Source organism: Lactuca virosa, chromosome 1, assembly GCF_052849685.1.
Source record: "Lactuca virosa cultivar CGN04683 chromosome 1, Lactuca_virosa_CGN04683_v6, whole genome shotgun sequence".
In the NCBI taxonomy this organism is placed as follows: Eukaryota; Viridiplantae; Streptophyta; class Magnoliopsida; order Asterales; family Asteraceae; genus Lactuca; species Lactuca virosa.
Genome location: NC_136426.1, coordinates 256,669,429 through 256,685,367, shown reverse-complemented (window position 1 = coordinate 256,685,367; position 15,939 = coordinate 256,669,429). Strand labels below are relative to the sequence as shown.

The 15,939-nt window shown below is 47.4% G+C and overlaps 41 non-coding genes and 1 pseudogene across 41 annotated transcripts; all 42 read left to right on the top strand.

Moving 5' to 3' along the window:
* Nucleotides 1-111: 111 nt before the first annotated feature.
* LOC145151286 (5S ribosomal RNA) lies at nt 112-229 on the top strand. Its single transcript, XR_013732042.1, has one exon. It is a non-coding gene; the product is annotated as a 5S ribosomal RNA (ribosomal RNA).
* Nucleotides 230-461: 232 nt separating this feature from the next.
* Nucleotides 462-580, top strand: LOC145135604 (5S ribosomal RNA). Its single transcript, XR_013719924.1, has one exon. It is a non-coding gene; the product is annotated as a 5S ribosomal RNA (ribosomal RNA).
* A 218-nt stretch (nt 581-798) lies between these two features.
* Nucleotides 799-917, top strand: LOC145148821 (5S ribosomal RNA). The gene has a single exon (XR_013729688.1). It is a non-coding gene; the product is annotated as a 5S ribosomal RNA (ribosomal RNA).
* Nucleotides 918-1,137: 220 nt separating this feature from the next.
* LOC145142791 (5S ribosomal RNA) lies at nt 1,138-1,256 on the top strand. Its single transcript, XR_013723857.1, has one exon. It is a non-coding gene; the product is annotated as a 5S ribosomal RNA (ribosomal RNA).
* A 219-nt stretch (nt 1,257-1,475) lies between these two features.
* Nucleotides 1,476-1,595, top strand: LOC145149860 (5S ribosomal RNA). The gene has a single exon (XR_013730701.1). It is a non-coding gene; the product is annotated as a 5S ribosomal RNA (ribosomal RNA).
* A 219-nt stretch (nt 1,596-1,814) lies between these two features.
* LOC145148709 (5S ribosomal RNA) lies at nt 1,815-1,933 on the top strand. The gene has a single exon (XR_013729581.1). It is a non-coding gene; the product is annotated as a 5S ribosomal RNA (ribosomal RNA).
* Nucleotides 1,934-2,155: 222 nt separating this feature from the next.
* On the top strand, nt 2,156-2,274 carry LOC145147963 (5S ribosomal RNA). The gene has a single exon (XR_013728862.1). It is a non-coding gene; the product is annotated as a 5S ribosomal RNA (ribosomal RNA).
* A 220-nt stretch (nt 2,275-2,494) lies between these two features.
* LOC145147378 (5S ribosomal RNA) lies at nt 2,495-2,613 on the top strand. Its single transcript, XR_013728284.1, has one exon. It is a non-coding gene; the product is annotated as a 5S ribosomal RNA (ribosomal RNA).
* A 219-nt stretch (nt 2,614-2,832) lies between these two features.
* On the top strand, nt 2,833-2,951 carry LOC145155192 (5S ribosomal RNA). The gene has a single exon (XR_013735645.1). It is a non-coding gene; the product is annotated as a 5S ribosomal RNA (ribosomal RNA).
* A 218-nt stretch (nt 2,952-3,169) lies between these two features.
* On the top strand, nt 3,170-3,288 carry LOC145148635 (5S ribosomal RNA). The gene has a single exon (XR_013729510.1). It is a non-coding gene; the product is annotated as a 5S ribosomal RNA (ribosomal RNA).
* A 218-nt stretch (nt 3,289-3,506) lies between these two features.
* Nucleotides 3,507-3,625, top strand: LOC145149740 (5S ribosomal RNA). The gene has a single exon (XR_013730589.1). It is a non-coding gene; the product is annotated as a 5S ribosomal RNA (ribosomal RNA).
* A 217-nt stretch (nt 3,626-3,842) lies between these two features.
* Nucleotides 3,843-3,961, top strand: LOC145149035 (5S ribosomal RNA). Its single transcript, XR_013729897.1, has one exon. It is a non-coding gene; the product is annotated as a 5S ribosomal RNA (ribosomal RNA).
* Nucleotides 3,962-4,183: 222 nt separating this feature from the next.
* Nucleotides 4,184-4,302, top strand: LOC145149012 (5S ribosomal RNA). Its single transcript, XR_013729874.1, has one exon. It is a non-coding gene; the product is annotated as a 5S ribosomal RNA (ribosomal RNA).
* A 218-nt stretch (nt 4,303-4,520) lies between these two features.
* LOC145146308 (5S ribosomal RNA) lies at nt 4,521-4,639 on the top strand. The gene has a single exon (XR_013727259.1). It is a non-coding gene; the product is annotated as a 5S ribosomal RNA (ribosomal RNA).
* A 217-nt stretch (nt 4,640-4,856) lies between these two features.
* Nucleotides 4,857-4,975, top strand: LOC145147475 (5S ribosomal RNA). The gene has a single exon (XR_013728377.1). It is a non-coding gene; the product is annotated as a 5S ribosomal RNA (ribosomal RNA).
* A 219-nt stretch (nt 4,976-5,194) lies between these two features.
* Nucleotides 5,195-5,313, top strand: LOC145147148 (5S ribosomal RNA). Its single transcript, XR_013728061.1, has one exon. It is a non-coding gene; the product is annotated as a 5S ribosomal RNA (ribosomal RNA).
* Nucleotides 5,314-5,531: 218 nt separating this feature from the next.
* LOC145147999 (5S ribosomal RNA) lies at nt 5,532-5,650 on the top strand. Its single transcript, XR_013728895.1, has one exon. It is a non-coding gene; the product is annotated as a 5S ribosomal RNA (ribosomal RNA).
* A 218-nt stretch (nt 5,651-5,868) lies between these two features.
* LOC145149756 (5S ribosomal RNA) lies at nt 5,869-5,987 on the top strand. The gene has a single exon (XR_013730604.1). It is a non-coding gene; the product is annotated as a 5S ribosomal RNA (ribosomal RNA).
* A 1,846-nt stretch (nt 5,988-7,833) lies between these two features.
* On the top strand, nt 7,834-7,952 carry LOC145145797 (5S ribosomal RNA). Its single transcript, XR_013726753.1, has one exon. It is a non-coding gene; the product is annotated as a 5S ribosomal RNA (ribosomal RNA).
* A 218-nt stretch (nt 7,953-8,170) lies between these two features.
* On the top strand, nt 8,171-8,289 carry LOC145144651 (5S ribosomal RNA). The gene has a single exon (XR_013725659.1). It is a non-coding gene; the product is annotated as a 5S ribosomal RNA (ribosomal RNA).
* A 218-nt stretch (nt 8,290-8,507) lies between these two features.
* On the top strand, nt 8,508-8,627 carry LOC145148498 (5S ribosomal RNA). The gene has a single exon (XR_013729380.1). It is a non-coding gene; the product is annotated as a 5S ribosomal RNA (ribosomal RNA).
* A 219-nt stretch (nt 8,628-8,846) lies between these two features.
* On the top strand, nt 8,847-8,965 carry LOC145142382 (5S ribosomal RNA). Its single transcript, XR_013723443.1, has one exon. It is a non-coding gene; the product is annotated as a 5S ribosomal RNA (ribosomal RNA).
* A 218-nt stretch (nt 8,966-9,183) lies between these two features.
* LOC145149212 (5S ribosomal RNA) lies at nt 9,184-9,303 on the top strand. The gene has a single exon (XR_013730065.1). It is a non-coding gene; the product is annotated as a 5S ribosomal RNA (ribosomal RNA).
* A 219-nt stretch (nt 9,304-9,522) lies between these two features.
* Nucleotides 9,523-9,641, top strand: LOC145148600 (5S ribosomal RNA). The gene has a single exon (XR_013729478.1). It is a non-coding gene; the product is annotated as a 5S ribosomal RNA (ribosomal RNA).
* A 218-nt stretch (nt 9,642-9,859) lies between these two features.
* On the top strand, nt 9,860-9,978 carry LOC145149801 (5S ribosomal RNA). Its single transcript, XR_013730646.1, has one exon. It is a non-coding gene; the product is annotated as a 5S ribosomal RNA (ribosomal RNA).
* A 221-nt stretch (nt 9,979-10,199) lies between these two features.
* On the top strand, nt 10,200-10,318 carry LOC145145979 (5S ribosomal RNA). Its single transcript, XR_013726928.1, has one exon. It is a non-coding gene; the product is annotated as a 5S ribosomal RNA (ribosomal RNA).
* A 219-nt stretch (nt 10,319-10,537) lies between these two features.
* LOC145147228 (5S ribosomal RNA) lies at nt 10,538-10,656 on the top strand. The gene has a single exon (XR_013728137.1). It is a non-coding gene; the product is annotated as a 5S ribosomal RNA (ribosomal RNA).
* A 219-nt stretch (nt 10,657-10,875) lies between these two features.
* Nucleotides 10,876-10,994, top strand: LOC145146208 (5S ribosomal RNA). Its single transcript, XR_013727152.1, has one exon. It is a non-coding gene; the product is annotated as a 5S ribosomal RNA (ribosomal RNA).
* Nucleotides 10,995-11,212: 218 nt separating this feature from the next.
* Nucleotides 11,213-11,331, top strand: LOC145145996 (5S ribosomal RNA). The gene has a single exon (XR_013726945.1). It is a non-coding gene; the product is annotated as a 5S ribosomal RNA (ribosomal RNA).
* Nucleotides 11,332-11,553: 222 nt separating this feature from the next.
* LOC145145978 (5S ribosomal RNA) lies at nt 11,554-11,672 on the top strand. The gene has a single exon (XR_013726927.1). It is a non-coding gene; the product is annotated as a 5S ribosomal RNA (ribosomal RNA).
* Nucleotides 11,673-11,891: 219 nt separating this feature from the next.
* LOC145151496 (5S ribosomal RNA) lies at nt 11,892-12,000 on the top strand (annotated as a pseudogene).
* Nucleotides 12,001-12,156: 156 nt separating this feature from the next.
* On the top strand, nt 12,157-12,275 carry LOC145155191 (5S ribosomal RNA). The gene has a single exon (XR_013735644.1). It is a non-coding gene; the product is annotated as a 5S ribosomal RNA (ribosomal RNA).
* Nucleotides 12,276-12,493: 218 nt separating this feature from the next.
* On the top strand, nt 12,494-12,612 carry LOC145149736 (5S ribosomal RNA). The gene has a single exon (XR_013730585.1). It is a non-coding gene; the product is annotated as a 5S ribosomal RNA (ribosomal RNA).
* Nucleotides 12,613-12,830: 218 nt separating this feature from the next.
* On the top strand, nt 12,831-12,948 carry LOC145148592 (5S ribosomal RNA). The gene has a single exon (XR_013729470.1). It is a non-coding gene; the product is annotated as a 5S ribosomal RNA (ribosomal RNA).
* Nucleotides 12,949-13,165: 217 nt separating this feature from the next.
* LOC145148928 (5S ribosomal RNA) lies at nt 13,166-13,284 on the top strand. Its single transcript, XR_013729791.1, has one exon. It is a non-coding gene; the product is annotated as a 5S ribosomal RNA (ribosomal RNA).
* A 220-nt stretch (nt 13,285-13,504) lies between these two features.
* Nucleotides 13,505-13,623, top strand: LOC145150941 (5S ribosomal RNA). Its single transcript, XR_013731745.1, has one exon. It is a non-coding gene; the product is annotated as a 5S ribosomal RNA (ribosomal RNA).
* Nucleotides 13,624-13,840: 217 nt separating this feature from the next.
* On the top strand, nt 13,841-13,959 carry LOC145146810 (5S ribosomal RNA). The gene has a single exon (XR_013727737.1). It is a non-coding gene; the product is annotated as a 5S ribosomal RNA (ribosomal RNA).
* Nucleotides 13,960-14,178: 219 nt separating this feature from the next.
* On the top strand, nt 14,179-14,297 carry LOC145150836 (5S ribosomal RNA). The gene has a single exon (XR_013731648.1). It is a non-coding gene; the product is annotated as a 5S ribosomal RNA (ribosomal RNA).
* A 220-nt stretch (nt 14,298-14,517) lies between these two features.
* On the top strand, nt 14,518-14,636 carry LOC145147170 (5S ribosomal RNA). The gene has a single exon (XR_013728082.1). It is a non-coding gene; the product is annotated as a 5S ribosomal RNA (ribosomal RNA).
* A 230-nt stretch (nt 14,637-14,866) lies between these two features.
* On the top strand, nt 14,867-14,984 carry LOC145151245 (5S ribosomal RNA). Its single transcript, XR_013732006.1, has one exon. It is a non-coding gene; the product is annotated as a 5S ribosomal RNA (ribosomal RNA).
* Nucleotides 14,985-15,360: 376 nt separating this feature from the next.
* On the top strand, nt 15,361-15,479 carry LOC145145481 (5S ribosomal RNA). Its single transcript, XR_013726452.1, has one exon. It is a non-coding gene; the product is annotated as a 5S ribosomal RNA (ribosomal RNA).
* Nucleotides 15,480-15,698: 219 nt separating this feature from the next.
* Nucleotides 15,699-15,817, top strand: LOC145148723 (5S ribosomal RNA). Its single transcript, XR_013729594.1, has one exon. It is a non-coding gene; the product is annotated as a 5S ribosomal RNA (ribosomal RNA).
* The last annotated feature ends 122 nt before the right edge of the window (nt 15,818-15,939 follow it).

Genomic DNA, 15,939 nt, shown 5'->3' with positions numbered 1-15,939 from the left:
TATTTTTGGAACGGACCCGATCGGTCACGTGGGTCCCACGCCTCGCGTACGAAAACAAAGGAGGTTCTGCGTCTTTTAAGACATAAAAGCAATAAGCATGGATAATATTTCGGGTGCGATCATACCAGGACTAATGCACTGGATCCAATCAGAACTCCGCAATTAAGCGTACTTGGTTGAGAGTAGTACTAGGATGGGTGACCCCTGGGAAGTCCTCGTGTTGCACCCCCCCCCCCCCCCCCCCCTTTTCGTTGCCCGTTTGCGTTTTTTTAGATTTTACGTGAGGTTTTTTTTTGTTTCTTGCTGTTTCTATGTTCGGGTGGCCTCCGCTTCATGGTTGATGGTTTTCGTATTTTTGGAACGAATGCGATCGGTCACGTAGGTCCCACGCATCGCGTACGAAAACAAAGGAGGTTCTGCGTCTTTTAAGACATAAAAGCAATAAGCATGGATAATATTTCGGGTGCGATCATACCAGCACTAATGCACCGGATCCCATCAGAACTCCGCAGTTAAGCGCGCTTGGGCGAGAGTAGTACTAGGATGGGTGACCCCCTGGGAAGTCCTCGTGTTGCACCCCCTTTTTCGTTGCCCGTTTGCGTTTTTTTAGATTTTACGTGTGGTTTTTGTTTGTTTCTTGCTGTTTCTATGCTCGGGTGGCCTCCACTTCATGGTTGATGGTTTTCGTATTTTTGGAACGGACCCGATCGGTCACGTGGGTGCCACGCCTCGCTTACGAAAACAAAGGAGGTTCTGCGTCTTTTAAGACATAAAAGCAATAAGCAAGGATAATATTTCGGGTGCGATCATACCAGCACTAATGCACCGGATCCCATCAGAACTTCGCGGTTAAGCGTGCTTGGGCGAGAGTAGTACTAGGATAGGTGACCCCCTGGGAAGTCCTCGTGTTGCACCCTCCTTTTTCGTTGCCCGTTTGCGTTTTTTTAGTTTTTACGTGCGGTTTGTTTTTTGTTTCTTGCTGTTTCTATGCTCGGGTGCCCTCCGTTTCATGGTTGATGGTTTTCGTATTTTTGGAACGGACCCGATCGGTCACGTGGGTCCCACGCCTCACGTACGAAAACAAAGGAGGTTCTGCGTCTTTTAAGACATAAAAGCAATAAGCATGGATAATATTTTGGGTGCGATCATACCAGCACTAATGCACCGGATCTCATCAGAACTCCGCAGTTAAGCGTGCTTGGGCGAGAGTAGTACTAGGATGGGTGACTCCCTGGGAAGTCCTCGTGTTGCACCCCCCTTTTTCGTTGCCCGTTTGCTTTTTTTTAAATTTTACGTGCGGTTTTTTTTTGTTTCTTGCTGTTTCTATGCTCGGGTGGCCTCCGCTTCGTGGTTGATGGTTTTCGTATTTTTGGAACGGACCCGATCGGTCACGTGGGTCCCACGCCTCGCGTACGAAAACAAAGGAGGTTCTGCGTGTTTTAAGACATAAGAGCAATAAGAATGGATAATCTTTCGGGTGCGATCATACCAGCACTAATGCACCGGATCCCATCAGAACTCCGCAGTTAAGCATGCTTGCGCGAGAGTAGTACCAGGATGGGTGACCCCCTGGGAAAGTCCTCGTGTTGCACCCCCCATTTTCGTTGCCCGTTTGCGTTTTTTTTAGATTTTACGTGCGATTTTTTTTGTTTCTTGCTGTTTCTATGCTCGGGTGGCCTCCGCTTCATGGTTGATGGTTTTCGTATTTTTGGAACGGACCCGATCGGTCACGTGGGTCCCACGCCTCGCGTACGAAAACAAAGGAGGTGCTGCGTCTTTTAAGACATAAAAGCAATAAGCATGGATAATATTTCGGGTGCGATCATACCGGCACTAATGCACCGGATCCCATCAGAACTCCGCAGTTAAGCGTGCTTGGGCGAGAGTAGTACTAGGATGGGTGACCCCGTCGAAAGTCCTCGTGTTGTACCCCCCCCTTTTTCATTGCCCGTTTGCGTTTTTTTAGATTTTACTTGCGGTTTTTTTTTTGTTTCTTGCTGTTTCTATGCTCGGGTGGCCTCCGCTTCATGGTTGATGGTTTTCGTATTTTTGGAACGGACCCGATCGGTCACGTGGGTCCCATGCCTCGTGTACGAAAACAAAGCAGGTTCCGCGTCTTTTAAGACATAAAAGCATTAAGCATGGATAATATTTCGGGTGCGATCATACCAGCACTAATGCACCGGATCCCATAAGAACTCCGCGGTTAAGCGTGCTTGGGCGTGAGTAGTACTAGGATGGGTAACCCCCTGGGAAGTACTCGTGTTGCACCCCCCTTTTTCGTTGCCCGTTTGCGTTTTTTTAGATTTTACGTGCGGTTTTTTTTTTGTTTTTTGCTGTTTCTATGCTCGGGTGGCCTCCGCTTCATGGTTGATGGTTTTCGTATTTTTGGAACGGACCCGATCGGTCATGTGGGTCCCACGCCTCGCGTACGAAAACAAAGGAGGTTGTGCGTCTTTTAAGACATAAAAGCAATAAGCATGGATAATATTTCGGGTGCGATCATACCAGCACTAATGCACCGGATCCCATCAGAACTCCGCAGTTAAGCGTGCTTGGGCGAGAGCAGTACTAGGATGGGTGACCCCGTCGGAAGTCCTCGTGTTGTACCCCCCTTTTTCATTGCCCGTTTGCGTTTTTTTAGATTTTACTTGCGGTTTTTTTTTGTTTCTTGCTGTTTCTATGCTCGGGTGGCCTCCGCTTCATGGTTGATGGTTTTTGTATTTTTGCAACGGACCCGATCGGTCACGTGGGTCCCACGCCTCGCGTACGAAAACAAAGGAGGTTCTGCGTCTTTTAAGACATAAAAGCAATAAGCATGGATAATATTTCGGGTGCGATCATACCAGCACTAATGCACCGGATCCCATCAGAACTCCGCAGTTAAGCGTGTTTGGGCGAGAGTAGTACTAGGATGGGTGACCCCCTGGGAAGTCCTCGTGTTGCACCCCCTTTTTCGTTGCCCGTTTGCGTTTTTTTAGATTTTACGTGTGGTTTTTGTTTGTTTCTTGCTGTTTCTATGGTTGGGTGGCCTCCGCTTCATGGTTGATGGTTTTCGTATTTTTGGAACGGACCCGATCGGTCACGTGGGTCCCACGCCTCGCGTACGAAAACAAAGGAGGTTCTGCGTCTTTTAAGAGATAAAAGCAATAAGCATGGATAATATTTCGGGTGCGATCATACCAGCACTAATGCACCGGATCCCATCAGAACTCCGCGGTTATGCGTGCTTGGGCGAGAGTAGTACTAGGATGGGTGACCCCCTAGGAAGTCCTCGTGTTGCACCCCACTTTTTCGTTGCCCGTTTGCGTTTTTTTAGATTTTACGTGCGTTTTTTTTTGTTTCTTGCTGTTTCTATGCTCGGGTGGCCTCCGCTTCATGGTTGATGGTTTTCGTATTTTTGGAACGGACCCGATCGGTCACGTGGGTCCCACGCCTCACGTACGAAAACAAAGGAGGTTCTGCGTCTTTTAAGACAAAAAAGCAATAAGCATGGATAATATTTCGGGTGCGATCATACCAGCACTAATGCACTGGATCCCATCAGAACTACGCGGTTAAGCGTGCTTGGGCGAGAGTAGTACTAGGATGGGTGACCCCCTGGGAAGTCCTCGTGTTGCACCCGCTTTTTCGTTGCCCGTTTGCGTTTTTTTAGATTTTACGTGCGGTTTTTTTTGTTTCTTTCTGTTTCTATGCTCGGGTGCCCTCCGATTCATGGTTGATGGTTTTCGTATTTTTGGAACGGACCCGATCGGTCACGTGGGTCCCACGCCTCGCGTACGATAACAAAGGAGGTTCTGCGTGTTTTAAGACATAAAAGCAATAAGCATGGATAATATTTCGGGTGCGATCATACCAGCACTAATGCACCGGATCCCATCAGAAGTCCGCAGTTAAGCGTGCTTGGGCTAGAGTAGTACTAGGATGGGTGACCCCCTAGGAAGTCCTCGTGTTGCACCCCCCCCTTTTTCGTTGCCCGTTTGCGTTTTTTTAGATTTTACGTGCGTTTTTTTTTTTGTTTCTTGCTGTTTCTATGCTCGGGTGGCCTCCGCTTCATGGTTGATGGTTTTCGTATATTTGGAACAGACCCGATCGGTCACGTGGGTCCCACGCCTCGCGTACGAAAACAAAGGAGGTTCTGCGTCTTTTAAGACATAAAAGCAATAAGCAAGGATAACATTTCGGGTGCGATCATACCAGCACTAATGCACCGGATCACATCAGAACTCCCCAGTTAAGCGTGCTTGGGCGAGAGTAGTACTAGGATGGGTGACCCCCTGGGAAGTCCTCGTGTTACACCCCCTTTTTTGTTGCCCGTTTGCGTTTTTTTAGATTTTACGTGCGGTTTTTGTTTGTTTCTTGCTGTTTCTATGCTCGGGTGGCCTCCGCTTCATGGTTGATGGTTTTCGTATTTTTGGAACGGACCCGATCGGTCACGTGGGTCCCACGCCTCGCGTACGAAAACAAATGAGGTTCTGCGTCTTTTAAGACATAAAAGCAATAAGCATGGATAAAATTTCGGGTGCGATCATACCAGCACTAATGCACCGGATCCCATCAGAACTTCGCGGTTAAGCGTGCTTGGGCGAGAGTAGTACTAGGATGGGTGACCCCCTGGGAAGTCCTCGTGTTGCACCCTCCTTTTTCGTTGCCCGTTTGCGTTTTTTTAGATTTTACGTGTGGTTTTTTTGTTTCTTGCTGTTTCTATGCTCGGGTGCCCTCCGTTTCATGGTTGATGGTTTTCGTATTTTTGGAACGGACCCGATCGGTCACGTGGGTCCCACGCCTCACGTACGAAAACAAAGGAGGTTCTGCGTCTTTTAAGACATAAAAGCAATAAGAATGGATAATCTTTCGGGTGCGATCATACCAGCACTAATGCAACGGATCTCATCAGAACTCCGCAGTTAAGCGTGCTTGGGCGAGAGTAGTACTAGGATGGGTGACTCCCTGGGAAGTCCTCGTGTTGCACCCCCCTTTTTCGTTGCCCGTTTGCTTTTTTTTAGATTTTACGTGCGTTTTTTTTTTGTTTCTTGCTGTTTCTATGCTCGGGTGGCCTCCGCTTCATGGTTGATGGTTTTCGTATTTTTGGAACGGACCCGATCGGTCACGTGGGTCCCACGCCTCGCGTACGAAAACAAAGGAGGTTCTGCGTCTTTTAAGACATAAAAGCAATAAGAATGGATAACCTTTCGGGTGCGATCATACCAGCACTAATGCACCGGATCCCATCAGAACTCCACAGTTAAGCGTGCTTGGGCGAGAGTAGTACTAGGATGGGTTACCCCATGGGAAGTCCTCGTGTTGCACACCCCTTTTTCGTTGCCTGTTTGCGTTGTTTTAGATTTTACGTGCGGTTTTTTTTGTTTCTTGCTGTTTCTATGCTCGGGTCGCCTCCGCTTCATGGTTGATGGTTTTCGTATTTTTGGAACGGACCCGATCGGTCACGTGGGTCCCACGCCTCGCGTACGAAAACAAAGGAGGTTCTGCGTCTTTTAAGACATAAAAGCAATAAGCATGGATAATATTTCGGTTGCGATCATACCAGCACTAATGCACCGGATCCCATCAGAACTTCGCAGTTAAGCGTGCTTGGGCGAGAGTAGTACTAGGATGGGTGACCCCCTGGGAAGTCCTTGTGTTGCACCTCCCTTTCTCGTTGCCCGTTTGCGTTTTTTTAGATTTTACGTGCGGTTTTTTTTGTTTCTTGCTGTTTCTATGCTCGGGTGGCCCCCGCTTCATGGTTGATGGCTTTCGTATTTTTGGAACGGACCCGATCGGTCACGTGGGTCCCACGCCTCGCGTACGAAAACAAAGGAGGTTCTGCGTCTTTTAAGACATAAAAGCAATAAGCATGGATAATATTTCGGTTGCGATCATACCAGCACTAATGCACCGGATCCCATCAGAACTTCGCAGTTAAGCGTGCTTGGGCGAGAGTAGTACTAGGATGGTTGACCCCCTGGGAAGTCCTTGTGTTGCACCTACCTTTCTCTTTGCCCGTTTGCGTTTTTTTAGATTTTACGTGCGGTTTTTTTTGTTTCTTGCTGTTTCTATGCTCGTGTAACACCGTAAATTTCAAAACAATTTTTCACTTTTTAAAATATAATTTCATTCATAAATATTCTCGAATCCCAATGTATCACATATCAAATTCATATAAACACATTCCAAGATCATAATGTATAAAACTCCAATAGTGTGTACTGATCATGCCGGCGCCTTCCCGCGATCCTCACTGGTACCTGAAACACATAACAGAAAACACTGTAAGCATAAATGTTTAGTGAGTTCCCCAAAATACCACGCACACACATATTAGCCACTCGAGGCTATAACTCTGTTTGACCCTCTGGTCAATGTGTCTCAGTGGGACCCTCTAGTCCCATAACTCTGTGGGCCCTCTGGCCCTAACTCTGTGGACCTTCCGGTCCTAACTCTGTAAACTCTGTAACATACATAGCATAAATCACATAGAAATCACATCATGCAAAGGCATACAAAATACTCTGTCACATAACTCTAATTACCACCCTATGTAAAGTATAGTGAGAAGACTCACCTCGAGTAACTCGGTAAACCTCGAACTCTGAAATACTGCACTAGCCTTCACCTAATCACATAAATAAATTCTCTAATTAATACAACTTCTAAAGGCTAGGCCAACTCCTCTCTATAAGTTCTCTAAGAAGGGTAAAAGACCATTCTGCCCCTCTAATGGCTCATAAGTCCAAACACTGACTAATCCCTAAAAGTCAACAGAAGTCAACAGTCAACATTGACCAGACTCGCCGAGTGCACTAGAGTGACTCGGCGAGTACATGCCTGCCTCCTCGTCCCTGGTCCTCACATGACTCACTGAGTCAACCCTATACTCCCCGGGTCGTTACAGATCACGAGTCACGGGGCAACCCGACTCGACTCGTCGAGTCCCTTATGGACTCGGCGAGTTCCTCCCATGAAAACTCTCAAAAGATCTCTTGAGGTCAGATCTGCTTCACCAAACAGTAGATCCATCCTTCTAACATTCAAAAGTCACGTAAAGGTGCAACCTTTACGTGCATGCAACCCATATCAAGCCTCAAATGGAGAAATATCACTAGAAATGGCAACCTAGTCTCCAATTGCTTATTTGCTTGCAAAAAGCTAGAAGGTAGTGACTCTATGGACCTCTCAAGGTCCAGATCTGATATCATCAACACAAAGCGGACCTCATACTCACTAGATCTTATAAAAAAAGGGAGGTAAAAACCCTAAAATCATGAAATCTATCATATCAATACGAAATAGAAGGGATTATACCTCCAGAGACAATATCTCAAGATGATTAGCTCCAATCCAAGCTCCCTTCACGTTCTAGATGGATCCTCTCTTCTTTCTCTAGCAAAAATCACCCCAAAATGAAGATTATAAGCCCTTACTTGCACTCAAGCCTTCCTCACTCTCTCTAGGGTTTCTCTGGAACAAGGTGGCCTCAAATGACGGCCATAAGGGCCTTTAAATAGGGCACAAGCCCCGAAAATTAGGGCTTCATTTAACAGCGCGGACTCGCCGAGTCCCTTCATTAAATCCAGGCTGGCAGAAGCGCGATTCCACTCGGCGAGTTTGAGCGCCTACTCGCCGAGTCCCCTTTTAAAATTCAACAAAATACTTAAAATAAGATACCTGGGTATCCGGATGTTACAGCTCGGGTGGCCTCCACTTCATGGTTGATGGTTTTCGTATTTTTGGAACGGGCCCGATCGGTCACGTGGGTCCCACGCCTCGCGTACGAAAACAAAGGAGGTTCTGTGTCTTTTAATACATAAAAGCAATAAGCATGAATAATATTTTGGGTGCGATCATACCAGCACTAATGCACCGGATCCCATCAGAACTCCGCGGTTAAGCGTGCTTGGGCGAGAGTAGTACTAGGATGGGTGACCCCCTAAGAAGTCCTCGTGTTGCACCCCCCTTTTTCGTTGCCCGTTTGCGTTTTTTTAGATTTTACGTGCGGTTTTTTTTGTTTCTTGTTGTTTCTATGCTCGGGTGCCCTCCGCTTCATGGTTGACGGTTATCGTATTTTTGGAACGGACCCGATCGGTCACGTGGGTCCCACGCCTCGCGTACGAAAACAAAGGAGGCTCTGCGTCTTTTAAGACATAAAAGCAATAAGCATGGATAATATTTCGGGTGCGATCATACCAGCACTAATGCACCAGATCCCATCAGAACTCCGCAGTTAAGCGTGCTTGGGCGGGAGTAGTACTAGGATGGGTGACCCCCTGTGAAGTCCTCGTGTTGCACCCCGTATTTCGTTGCCCGTTTGCGTTTTTTTAAATTTTACGTGCGGTTTTTTTTTGTTTCTTGTTGTTTCTATGCTCGGGTGGATTCCGCTTCATGGTTGATGGTTTTCGTATTTTTGGAACGGACCCGATCGGTCACGTGGGTGCCACGCCTCGCGTACGAAAACAAAGGAGGTTCTGCGTCTTTTAAGACATAAAAGCAATAAGAATGGATGATATTTCGGGTGCGATCATACCAGCACTAATGCACCGGATCCCATCAGAACTCCGCAGTTAAGCGTGCTTGTGCGAGAGTAGTACTAGGATGGGCGACCCCCTGGGAAAGTCCTCGTGTTGCACCCCCCTTTTTCGTTGCCCGTTTGTGTTTTTTTAGATTTTACGTGCGGTTTTTTTTTGTTTCTTGCTGTTTCTATGCTCGGGTGGCCTCCGATTCACGGTTGATGGTTTTAGTATTTTTGGAACGGACCCGATCGGTCACGTGGGTCCCACGCCTCGCGTACGAAAACAAATGAGGTTCTGCGTCTTTTAAGACATAAAAGCAATAAGCATGGATAATATTTCGGGTGCGATCATACCAGCACTAATGCACCGGATCCCATCAGAACTCCGCAGGTAAGCGTGCTTGGGCGAGAGTAGTACTAGGATGGGTGACCCCCTGGGAAGTCCTTGTATTGCACCCCCTTTTTCGTTGCCCGTTTGCGTTTTTTTAGATTTTACGTGCAGTTTTTTTTTGTTTCTTGCTGTTTATATGCTCGGGTGGCCTCCGCTTCATGGTTGATGGTTTTCGTATTTTTGGAACGGACCCGATCGGTCACGTGGGTCCCACGCCTCACGTACGAAAACAAAGGAGGTTCTGCGTCTTTTAAGACATAAAAGCAATAAGAATGGATAATATTTCGGGTGCGATCATATGAGCACTAATGCACCGGATCCCATCAGAACTCCGCAGTTAAGCGTGCTTGGGCGAGAGTAGTACTAGGATGGGTGACCCCTTGGGAAAGTCCTCGTGTTGCACCCCCTTTTTCGTTGCTCGTTTGTGTTTTTTTTAGATTTTACGTGCGGTTTTTTTTTGTTTCTTGCTGTTTCTATGCTCAGGTGGCCTCCGCTTCATGGTTGATGGTTTTCGTATTTTTGGAACGGACCCGATCGGTCACGTGGGTCCCACGCCTCGCGTACAAAAACAAAGGAGGTTCTGCGTCTTTTAAGACATAAAAGCAATAAGCTTGGATAATATTTCGGGTGCGATCATACCACCACTAATGCACCGGATCCCATCAGAACTCCGCAGTTAAGCGTGTTTGGGCGAGAGTAGTACAAGGATGGGTGACCCCCTGGGAAGGCCTCGTGTTGCACCCCCTTTTTCATTGCCCGTTTGCGTTTTTTTAGATTTTACGTGCGGTTTTTGTTTGTTTCTTGCTGTTTCTATGCTCGGGTGGCCTCCGCTTCATGGTTGATGGTTTTCGTATTTTTGGAACGGACCCGATCGGTCACGTGGGTCCCACGCCTCGCGTACGAAAACAAAGGAGGTTCTGCGTGTTTTAAGACATAAAAGCAATAAGCATGGATAATATTTCGGGTGCGATCATACCAGCACTAATGCACCGGATCCCATCAGAACTCCGCGGTTAAGCGTGCTTGGCTGAGAGTGGTACTAGGATGGGTGACCTCATGGGAAGTCCTCGTGTTGCACCCCCCTTTTTCGTTGCCCGTTTGCGTTTTTTCAGATTTTACGTGCGGTTTTTTTTTTGTTTTTTGCTGTTTTCAATGCTCGGGTGCCCTCCGCTTCATGGTTGATGGTTTTCGTATTTTTGGAACGGACCCGATCGGTCACGTGGGTCCCACGCCTCGCGTACGAAAACAAAGGAGGTTCTGCGTATTTTAAGACATAAATGCAATAAGCATGGATAATATTCTGGGTGCGATCATACCAGCACTAATGCACCGGATCCCATCAGAACTCCGCAGTTAAGCGTGCTTGGGCGAGAGTAGTACTAGGATGGGTGACCCCGTCGGAAGTCCTCGTGTTGTACCCCCCTTTTTCATTGCCCGTTTGCGTTTTTTTTAGATTTTACTTGCGGTTTTTTTTGTTTCTTGCTGTTTCTATGCTCGGGTGGCCTCCGCTTCATGGTTGATGGTTTTCGTATTTTTGGAACGGACCCGATCGGTCACGTGAGTCCCACGCCTCGTGTACGAAAACAAAGGAGGTTCTGTGTCTTTTAAGACATAAAAGCAATAAGCATGGATAATATTTCGGGTGCGATCATACCAGCACTAATGCACCGGATCCCATCAGAACTCCGCAGTTAAGCGTGCTTGGGCGAGAGTAGTACTAGGATGGGTGACCCCGTCGGAAGTACTCGTGTTGTACCCCTCTTTTTAATTGCCCGTTTGCGTTTTTTTAGATTTTACTTGCGGTTTTTTTTTGTTTCTTGCTGTTTCTATGCTCGGGTGGCCTCCGCTTCATGGTTGATGGTTTTCGTATTTTTGGAACGGAGCCGATCGGTCACGTGGGTCCCACGCCTCGCGTACGAAAACAAAGGAGGTTCTGCGTCTTTTAAGACATAAAAGCAATAAGCATGGATAATATTTCGGGTGCGATCATACCAGCACTAATGCACCGGATTCCATCAGAACTCCGCAGTTAAGCGTGTTTGGGCGAGAGTAGTACTAGAATGGGTGACCCCCTGGGAAGTCCTCGTGTTGCACCCCCTTTTTCGTTGCCCGTTTGTGTTTTTTTAGATTTTACGTGCGGTTTTTGTTTGTTTCTTGCTGTTTCTATGCTCGGGTGGCCTCCGCTTCATGGTTGATGGTTTTCGTATTTTTGGAACGGACCCGATCGGTCACGTGGGTCCCACGCCTCGCGTACGAAAACAAAGGAGGTTCTGTGTGTTTTAAGACATAAAAGCAATAAGCATGGATAATATTTCGGGTGCGATCATACCAGCACTAATGCACCGGATCCCATCAGAACTCCGCGGTTAAGCGTGCTTGGGCGAGAGTGGTACTAGGATGGGTGACCCCATGGGAAGTCCTCGTGTTGCACCCCCTTTTTTCGTTGCCCGTTTGCGTTTTTTCAGATTTTACGTGCGGTTTTTTTTTTTGTTTTTTGCTGTTTTCAATGCTCGGGTGCCCTCCGCTTCATGGTTGATGGTTTTCGTATTTTTGGAACGGACCCGATCGGTCACGTGGGTCCCACGCCTCGCGTACGAAAACAAAGGAGGTTCTGCGTATTTTAAGACATAAAAGCAATAAGCATGGATAATATTCTGGGTGCGATCATACCAGCACTAATGCACCGGATCCCATCAGAACTCCGCAGTTAAGCGTGCTTGGGCGAGAGTAGTACTAGGATGGGTGACCCCGTCGGAAGTCCTCGTGTTGTACCCCCCTTTTTCATTGCCCGTTTGCGTTTTTTTAGATTTTACTTGTGGTTTTTTTTTGTTTCTTGCTGTTTCTATGCTCGGGTGGCCTCCGCTTCATGGTTGATGGTTTTCGTATTTTTGGAACGGACCCGATCGGTCACGTGAGTCCCACGCCTCGCGTACGAAAACAAAGGAGGTTCTGCGTCTTTTAAGACATAAAAGCAATAAGCATGGATAATATTTCGGGTGCGATCATACCAGCACTAATGCACCGGATCCCATCAGAACTCCGCAGTTAAGCGTGCTTGGGCGAGAGTAGTACTAGGATGGGTGGTTTTTGTTTGTTTCTTGCTGTTTCTATGCTCAGGTGGCCTCCGCTTCATGGTTGATGGTTTTCGTATTTTTGGAACGGACCCGATCGGTCACGTGGGTCCCACGCCTCGCGTACGAAAACAAAGGAGGTTCTGCGTAATTTAAGACATAAAAGCAATAAGCATGGATAATATTTCGGGTGCGATCATACCAGCACTAATGCACCGGATCCCATCAGAACTCCGCAGTTAAGCGTGTTTGGGCGAGAGTAGTACTAGGATGGGTGACCCCCTGGGAAGTCCTCGTGTTGCACCCCCTTTTTCGTTGCCCGTTTGCGTTTTTTTAGATTTTACGTGCGGTTTTTGTTTGTTTCTTGCTGTTTCTATGCTCGGGTGGCCTCCGCTTCATGGTTGATGGTTTTCGTATTTTTGGAACGGACCCGATCGGTCACGTGGGTCCCACGCCTCGCGTATGAAAATAAAGGAGGTTCTGCGTCTTTTAAGACATAAAAGCAATAAGCATGGATAATATTTCGGGTGCGATCATACCAGCACTAATGCACCGGATCCCATCAAAACTCCGCAGTTAAGCGTGCTTGGGCGAGAGTAGTACTAGGATGGGTGACCCCGTCGGAAGTGCTCGTGTTGTACCCCCCTTTTTCATTGCCCGTTTGCGTTTTTTTAGATTTTACTTGCGGTTTTTTTTGTTTCTTGCTGTTTCTATGCTCGGGTGGCCTCCGCTTCATGGTTGATGGTTTTTGTATTTTTGGAACGGACCCGATCGGTCACGTGGGTCCCACGCCTCGCGTACGAAAACAACGGAGGTTCTGCGTCTTTTAAGAAATAAAAGCAATAAGCAAGGATAATATTTCGGGTGCGATCATACCAGCACTAATGCACCGGATCCCATCAGAACTCCGCAGTTAAGCGTGTTTGGGTGAGAGTAGTACTAGGATGGGTGACCCCTGGGAAGTCCTCGTGTTGCACCCCCTTTTTCGTTGCCCGTTTGCGTTTTTTTAGATTTTACGTGCGGTTTTTGTTTGTTTCTTGCTGTTTCTATGCTCGGGTGGCCTCCGCTTCATGGTTGATGGTTTTCGTATTTTTGGAACGGACCCGATCGGTCACGTGGGTCCCACGCCTCGCGTACGAAACAAAGGAGGTTCTACGTCTTTTAAGACATAAAAGCAATATGCATGGATAATATTTCGGGTGCGATCATACCAGCACTAATGCACCAGATCCCATCAGAACTCCGCGGTTAAACGTGTTTGGGCGAGAGTAGTACTAGGATGGGTGACCCCATGGGAAGTCCTCGTGTTGCACCCCCCTTTTTCGTTGCCCGTTTGCGTTTTTTTAGATTTTACGAGCGGTTTTTTTTTTGTTTTTTCCTGTTTCTATGCTCGGGTTCCCTCCGCTTCATGGTTGATGGTTTTCGTATTTTTGGAACGGACCCGATCCGTCACGTGGGTCCCACGCCTCGCGTACGAAAACAAAGGAAGTTCTGCGTCTTTTAAGACATAAAAGCAATAAGCATGGATAATATTTCGGGTGCGATCATTTTCGCATTAATGCACCGGATCCCATCAGAACTGCGCAGTGAAGCGTGCTTGGGCGAGAGTAGTACTAGGATGGGTGACCCCCTGGGAAGTCCTCGTGTTGCACCCCTTTTTCGTTGCCCGTTTGCGTTTTTTTAGATTTTACGTGTGGTTTTTGTTTGTTTCTTGCTGTTTCTATGCTCGGGTGGCCTCCGCTTCATGGTTGATGGTTTTCGTATTTTTGGAACGGACCCGATCGGTCACGTGGGTCCCACGCCTCGCGTACGAAAACAAAGGAGGTTCTGCGTCTTTTAAGACATAAAAGCAATAAGCATAGATAATATTTCGGGTGCGATCATACCAGCACTAATGCACCGGATCCCATCAGAACTCCGCGGTTAAGCGTGCTTGGGCGAGAGTAGTACTAGGATGGGTGACCCCATGGGAAGTCCTCGTGTTACACCCCCCTTTTTCGTTGCCCGTTTGCGTTTTTTTAGATTTTACGTGCAATTTTTTTTGGTTTTTTGCTGTTTCTATGCTCGGGTGCCCTCCGCTTCATGCTTGATGGTTTTCGTATTTTTGGAACGGACCCGATCGGTCACGTGGGTCCCACGCCTCGCGTACGAAAACAAAGGAGGTTTTGCGTCTTTTAAGACATAAAAGCAATAAGCATGGATAATATTTCGGGTGCGATCATACCAGCACTAATGCACCGGATCCCATCAGAACTTCACAGTTAAGCGTGCTTGGGCGAGAGTAGTACTAGGATGGGTGACCCCGTTGGAAGTGCTGGTGTTGTACCCCCCTTTTTCATTGCCCGTTTGCGTTTTTTTAGATTTTACTTGCTGTTTTTTTTGTTTCTTGCTGTTTCTATGCTCGGGTGGCCTCCGCTTCATGGTTGATGGTTTTTTCGTATTTTTGGAACGGACCCGATCGGTCACGTGGGTCCCACGCCTCGCGTACGAAAACAAAGGAGATTCTGCGTCTTTTAAGACATAAAAGCAATAAGCATGGATAGTATTTCGGGTGCGATCATATCAGCACTAATGCACCGGATCCCATCAGAACTCCGCAGTTAAGCGTGCTTGGGCGAGCGTGGTACTAGGATGGGTGACCCCCTGGGAAGTCCTCGTGTTGCACCCCCCTTTTTCGTTGCACGTTTGCGTTTTTTTAGATTTTATGTGCGGTTTTTTTTTGTTTTTTTTTTCTTTCTTGCTGTTTCTATGCTACGGTGGCCTCCGCTTCATGGTTGCAGGTTTTCGTATTTTTGGAACGGAGCCGATCGGTCACGTGGGTCCCACGCCTCGCGTACGAAAACAAATGAGGTTCTGCGTCTTTTCAGACATAAAAGCAATAAGCATGAATAATATTGAGGGTGCGATCATAGCAGCACTAATGCACCGAATCCCATCAGAACTCCGCAGTTAAGCGTGTTTGGGCGATAGTAGTACTAGGATGGGTGACCCCTAGGAAGTCCTCGTGTTGCACCCCCTTTTTCGTTGCCCGTTTGGGTTTTTTTAGATTTTACGTGCGGTTTTTGTTTCTTTCTTGCTGTTTCTATGCTCGGGTGGCCTCCGCTTCATGGTTGATGGTTTTCGTATTTTTGGAACGGAACCGATCGGTCACGTGGATCCCTCGTGTTGCACCCCCTTTTTCGTTGCCCTTTTGGGTTTTTTTAGATTTTACGTGCGGTTTTTGTTTGTTTCTTGCTGTTTCTATGCTCGGGTGGCCTCCGCTTCATGGTTGATGGTTTTCGTATTTTTGGAACGGAACCGATCGGTCACGTGGATCCCACGCCATGCGTACGAAAACAAAGGAGGTTCTGCGTCTTTTAAGACATAAAAGAAATAAGCATGGATAATATTTCGGGTGCGATCATACCAGCACTAATGCACCGGATCCCATCAGAACTCCGCGGTTAAGCGTGCTTGGGCGAGAGTAGTACTAGGATGGGTGACCCCCTTGGAAGTCCTCGTGTTGCACCCCCTTTTTCGTTGCCAGTTTGCGTTTTTTTATATTTTACGTGCGGTTTTTTTTTTGTTTTTTGCTGTTTCTATGCTCGGGTGCCCTCCGCTTCATGGTTGATGGTTTTCGTATTTTTGGAACGGGCCCGATCGGTCACGTGGGTCCCACGCCTCGCGTACGTAAACAAAGGAGGTTCTGCGTCTTTTAAGACATAAAAGCAATAAGCATGGATATTATTTCGGGTGCGATCATACCAGCACTGATGCACCGGATCCCATCAGAACTCCGCAGTTAAGCGTGCTTGGGCAAGAGTAGTACTTGGATGGGTGACCCCGTCGGAAGTCCTCGTGTTGTACCCCCCTTTTCCATTGTCCGTTTGCGTTTTTTTAGATTTTACTTGCGGTTTTTTTTTGTTTCTTGCTGTTTCTATGCTCGGGTGGCCTCCCCTTCATGGTTGATGGTTTTCGTATTTTTGGAACGG